Source organism: Grammomys surdaster, unplaced genomic scaffold, assembly GCF_004785775.1.
Source record: "Grammomys surdaster isolate TR1022 unplaced genomic scaffold, NIH_TR_1.0 97, whole genome shotgun sequence".
Taxonomy (NCBI): Eukaryota; Metazoa; Chordata; class Mammalia; order Rodentia; family Muridae; genus Grammomys; species Grammomys surdaster.
The window spans coordinates 6,674,184-6,680,504 of NW_021604576.1; positions in this window are offsets into that span (position 1 = coordinate 6,674,184).

Consider the following 6,321-nt stretch of genomic DNA (forward strand, 5'->3'; position numbering starts at 1 on the left):
TTTCTTGTCTTGTCTTGTCTTGTCTTGTCTTGTCTTGTCTTGTCTTGTCTTTTCTTTTCTTTTCTTTTCTTTTCTTGTCTTGTCTTTTCTTTTCTTTTCTTTTTTTTTTAAGTCATGCTTTATGGAGATTTCTTCTGAAGTGAGCTCTCCTTTGTTTTGTTTTTACAGAGGCTTCCCTTTTTTCCTTCCTGCTGCTTTTCCACATTTTCAAACCGCTTCTGTGTTTAGCACAGTCTCTATGGGGCTTGGCAGGGTCAGCAGTGTCCACTGCTACCAATTTGAGCCAATTACTCTCTGCACAGTCTTTCCTGACAACCGCCTCACCCAGAACAGTATGGGCCACTTCGTCAACACGGGGTCTTCTGCAGCCCTCTTGGAATGGACAGCCTGACCTTCTTGCCTGTCTTACCAGATTTTCAGTGTTTACTATGGAGATCCCACGTGTGTCTTGATCACTTTTATTTCTTCCACTTGACTCATTTTACTCAGCTTTAAGCAAATCGATGACTATAAAATAAAGCTGGTTCGTCTCTAGCTTAAATCGAGGGAGAACTGGCAAACAACTTATTTTTTCTACTGACGATAAAGCCTCAAAAGCAATTTTTCCTGCTTGATTATTCAGTTCTACTAGGTTTCAGGAAATAACTCCTACCAGCATTTATCTTAACCATTTCACAAAAATGTTATCCATTGTTCTTGCAAAAACCAGGATCACTGTATATATCAATTTTAAGAACCAGTTTGTAGGCACTTTGGATTATAGTTTCAATTGAGTTGCAGCTCAGAATGGTTGTGACCTCTGTCCCTCTGCCCTCCTCGTGACTGGCCAGGTGTGGAGTACTTCTCCTCGAAGCCTTCTTGTTCCTCTCAATAGCCTGCCCCTGGACAAGAAAAGTATATGGAGTACTTGCCTTTTACTTGTTTGGGGGTGAGAAAGGGTACAAATGCCACAGTGCAGGCGTGGGAGTCAGAGGACAACTTGTGGAGTCTATTGACTTCTGCCACCACTCCCCGGGGATTCGACTCGACCCATTACCTGTTGACCTATCTCACAGGCTGCTTATGTTAAAAATTAACATTCTTTTCATCTGCTTCTCCCTACCCTGAGATTTTCTTCCTTTCTCAGCTTCTGCAATTGAGTTTTCTACCCTAGAGTTCACAAATAGGTCAAAGACTTTATGCAAAATCCTGTGGTTGTGAAGATATCCATTATTCTCAGAGAATGACTTAGTGGTCAGCAGATTCCTAAACTACATGTGGGTCCAAATTATTAACTTTATTCTAAGGATTGATGATAAATGTTCATTGCTAATGCAAAAGTAATATCTCATAAATCACACCCAGCACAGAGAATAAACTGTGGTGTTAATGCCTGAAAGCACAGTCTATGTTTGTATTCGTGATATTTGCCTGCTGTCCCCCCTGAGGTGTTCCTGCTGACGGGTTTCTGAAGCTCTGAATGATTTATTCAGCATGAACTACAGATCACACCACATCATGGTAAATCCTTATGCACAGTCACAGGATCTAGACAGTTGGAGTGAGATCCATGGTCCTTTAGCTTCCAGGTCTCTTCAAATATTGTGAAATATGCTCAAGAATTTTTTAAAAAATCTGTTCATGAATATTAATAAAGGTCTGTCCGTGGATATGGCTCAGTGGTATAGTGCTCACCTATGGATAAAGCTAGCTTGGCCTCCAGCTGTGCAGAAACAAGACAAAACAAAATAAACAGATACAAAAATCGAAACAAAACAAAATTCTCAAACTCTTATGTCTGTTTCCTTTTTAAAGTTTTTTTTTTTTTTTTTTGCCCCAGTGACCTAATGGGCAGTTCATGATGATCTCACACAGATACTCCAAAAGGCATTATTAAATTCTCTTGGAAAACAGAATTGTTTTAAAGTCTAAATCAAAACAACCCCAAATATAAAGCAGACAGCATATTGTACAATGAGTCAGGATCTCAGCTTTAAGAGCAAAGTTCAATTTGGATAATTGGATGCTTTAATTTTAGAAAATCTACAAGAGCAAATTCTCTCTCTCTCTCTCTCTCTCTCTCTCTCTCTCTCTTTTCTCTTCTTTTCCTCACCCCTCTCTCTCTCTCTTTTCTTCTTTTCCTCACCTGTCTCTCTCTCTCTCTCTCTCTCTCTCTCTCTCTCTCTCTCTCTCTCTGTGTGTGTGTGTGTGTGTGTGTACAGGGAGTCTCTACAAATGCCACAGCCAGCAAAGTAACTATCCTTGTGAGTCAAAAAGGGAACCCAGTTCAACACGACTTAGCTGTTAGCCAGGTAGTTTATTTTAGACATATTTAAGCACGGTACAATTTTGGAAAAGAGTTTCCTGGTGACAATGATTTCAATCTCATGTGCACAATAAAACTTAAAGTGTGACTGCATTGCAACTCTTTTGCAAGTGTAGGTGACCTCTTCTGTAAGATGGGTTCTATAGCTTAAGGGCCTAGGGGAAGATCGGGTGTGCTCTTGGTTACACAGATAACATAGTGCTCACCAAGCTATAAAGTACAGGTGACGTTTCCCCTAAGTATGAGCTCTATTGACTGAGAAGTCATCCTCAAGATAAAGGTTTAGGGAGGAAGAATATGGAGTAAATATAATATTCTGGGGATTTCTGGTATGGCTGTTGGACAGATAGCACAGATGACCTATGAACTGCATCCACTCCCAGCCTGCTAGGTGCAAAAAAGGTATTCACATCCTTTTCATTGAGACAAGCCTAGATGTTTAACATTCCTAGTTTCCCTAGCACTGTCTGTAAGCAGGAGGACCTCATGCCTTCTACAAAATAGAAATGTATATGTTAATGAAAATGTAAAATTGCTGTTGGGCTGGTGTGAGCTCAGTGGTAGAGCATATGTTTGTCATACCACATCAATTCCCAGCACTGACAAAATAAAAGTTGGTGACTTTCACTGCTGAGAATCAAGATTAGTACTGATGCCTCTGCTACCATCTTATTACTGTTCGTAAGAAAGCCACGTGATGTGTTATCGTTGTCTGTAAGAAAGCCACGGGTGTGTTATAGTTAGAAGAAAGCGTTGCTAACTACTAGTTTAAGGAGCCTTACAGGTGCCGACGCCATCCCCAGTTGTAGAGCTCCTGCTGGGCTTTCCATGTAGTCAATGATTACAGATTTTAAATGGCACTTGTGAATCTGGGAGACTTGCTGTTCTCCAAGGAATAATAACTTTGTAATACACTGATGCCCACAGTGGCTTTTGTCAACCTTTTTACTTAATCTCTCTACAGAGAGTTCCAATTCACTTTCTCGAGCATAGGCATCCAGGCATCATCCTTGTTGAGTCACTCTCCAGTGGATTAGACATCAGTTAGCAACCACGCCCTCAGTCAGTGGTAGAAACTGGAAACTATATCACAAGGTAACTGGGGGACAGAGGAGCAGGTGTAAAATAATTGATGAAAGCCCAGGGGGAATAACGAAGATGTCGAGAAGAAATGATTTAGAAAAGAAGATTTGGCCCCTTGTGTAAGTTTTACACTTTCTTTTTGTGTCTACATAAGGTATGTTTTATGACCATGCCATCATCCAAAATGACGTCAAAATTCCTGGACTCATTTATTATAATGCATAAAGGGTAAAAACACAAAGATGTCCTCTGATAAGGTGATAAGGTCATGTATTTGTTCTAGCAGTATGTGCGTGTGCATGTGCGTGTGCATGTGTTCTTCCACATGGTGAAATGGAGGAAAATGATGGTGATGGTAAGAGGAACAAGGAGGGGGAAGGTGTGAGTAGTCCACAGATTTGAGTGGGCAGGTAGGACTGGCTGCTGACTGGAAGGAACCTGGGGTGTGGAATTTACTAAACTTATACTGCTCTGAGATGAAATACAGCAAGAATAGGGATGGAAACCAAAAGTTAATGAGCACTGGGAGAAGGAAGAGGAAAAGAATGGGGGAGGTGTCAGCTTCAAACTAACGAATCAGGTTTAGGAACATCTGTTTGTAACCTGAATACCATGAGCCAAAAAGGAAGATCAAAGGCAAGCCTTGGCTACATATCAAGACAGTCTCTATGCAACAACAAAAATAGAAACAAAAAGCCCACTCAGCCAACCCAAACCCCCGACTTAGACTAGGAAATAAATTCTTGTCTCCTTGTTTGCTATGGTTCAAAGTCTCTTCTCAAGACTCAAGACAACGCACCAACTACTAAGCCACTATAAAAATAAAAGTAAAAATCAAATTGCATATTTCCAATACCTAGTGGCATGGAATAAATGTCCTCATTTCAAAACTAAAGAATAGAAAGGATATCAAAGAAATATTGAAATCGCAGAAGAAAACTGCCAACCATTGTTTCCCCGAATTCAAAATCATTTGAGCATAATAATTTGGCATCCCTGCCTCTCCAGATCTGTGGCATCACGCACCTGTGATCTCTCAGACTGGTTCCCCTCTGTGTCTATAACTTTCTTCATCAGATATACTATAATTCTGGGATCTACAACATTCTAGGGTCTTCACCAGAACTTGATATTTACCTTCCTTTCACACAGTTGTCTCTCAGAACCTTGTTTCGAGGAATATAACCCTTCCTGGAACTGAGTAGCCTCAGTACATTTCCAGATTCTTGCTGCAAGACTCCCTCCCTGGATAAATGGTTCCATCACTCTTACATCTTTGATGCATACAAACTAATTTTGGCCAGCTTAAGAAGTATCCTGCCTCCCAAACTCTGGTCCATGCAGCAGTCTCCCTGTACCTTTGAGATATATATATGTGTGTGTGTGTGTGTGTGTGTGTGTGTGTGTGTGTGTATGTATGTATGTATGTATGTATGTATCAGTTTCCCTGGGAATTGGTTTTCAGCATAAAGTTCCTTCAGTTCTCCTGGCATTCTCAGATCAAGCATGCTCTTTTCAAATTAACTTTCATTTTCATAGATTGGATTATTTAAACAGGTAGGTCTTCCCCTCAGAGCACCTTTCTAATTGTCCCAGTGCTGAGCAATTGGGTTCTCTATAATGGTGCTAATCTTTTTAGCAAATATAGCTGCTTTGTCTATACCTACTTTGTCTGTGATTTCAAACTTGTTTATAGTCCTTTTTATTCCTAAATGTACATTTGCATGGTTTTATGTTCTTGTTACAGTCTCTCATTGTAGACCTTAATAAAAGCAAGGAGCAGTAACTAAGGCGTGGCCTGATTGCTATTCTGTCCTGAAATTTCTTCTACCAAGCAAGCAGTCAATTTCCTTTAATTTAAGCTTCTGTCAAGTTTTTATGCCACAGGCAGAATACAGCCAGATTCTTTTCCAGAGTAACACAGAATAACTCTAGCTGAGTACTTACTAGAGTTCACCAGAAACCTTATGAGATGGGCTTCTGCTGTCTGGATTTCTCTGAGCACTCTGCTTTCCCAAACTCATATCAGAATGGTCTACTAACCATTGCTTACAACATTCTAGCACGTTTTAAACCCACACCTCCAAATCTTCCATATTTCTCACACAAACCAACTTTACAAATCATCACAAAATCAAACTTATCATAATAACTTCAGTATCAGGTTTATTGTATTAGTTACTTTGTTGTGTTGTTGCCTCAAAATACATGGTGCAACAGTTTAGAAAAGGAAGGGTTTTGTTTGGCTCACGATTCAAGAAGACAGTCCACCATGGTTGAGAAGGTGTGTCGGTGTGGGCTGGGGGCAGCTGAGTCCATTGTATCTGCAGTCAGGGAGCAGGCACTTGACTTTCTTAGTTCAATAAATCATTGTTTCTCTTTATATAAATGATTATTCTATAAATGTTGGGCTCTTTAGTTAATGCATACTATTCTAGACAGCGTGTTTATGCAGACAGCCTATAGTAAAAAATGTTCAAATTATTTCTGCATATTTCTTTAAATTCTTTTACAAGTGTGTGTAAGTGGCAGGTGCATAAGTAAAGGTTAAAGGGTTAAAGGTAATCTTGTACTTCCTTGTAATTTACTCTTTCTTCATGTGAGCCTCCAGGAATTGAACTCACGGATTTAGAGTTGACATCAAGCTCTCTTACCTGCTGAGTCATCATGTCGACTGCACATGTTTAATTCTTGAAGCATAACAAATACAGACTATATTTTAAAACACTTTTTATATTTAAAGAAAAGATTGGAGACATATTTTGCTATTTTCTTTTTCTGAGCAGCCTCTACATTGGTTTCAACTTTATGAAGCAACCATACTACACCTGTGACTCTTCTTCTGAAGGAACAAAGTACAATTAGTGGAATTTTCTTGAATAAAATGTGACAGAACCACTGGTATAGATATCTATATAATTTAATTTAGTAAT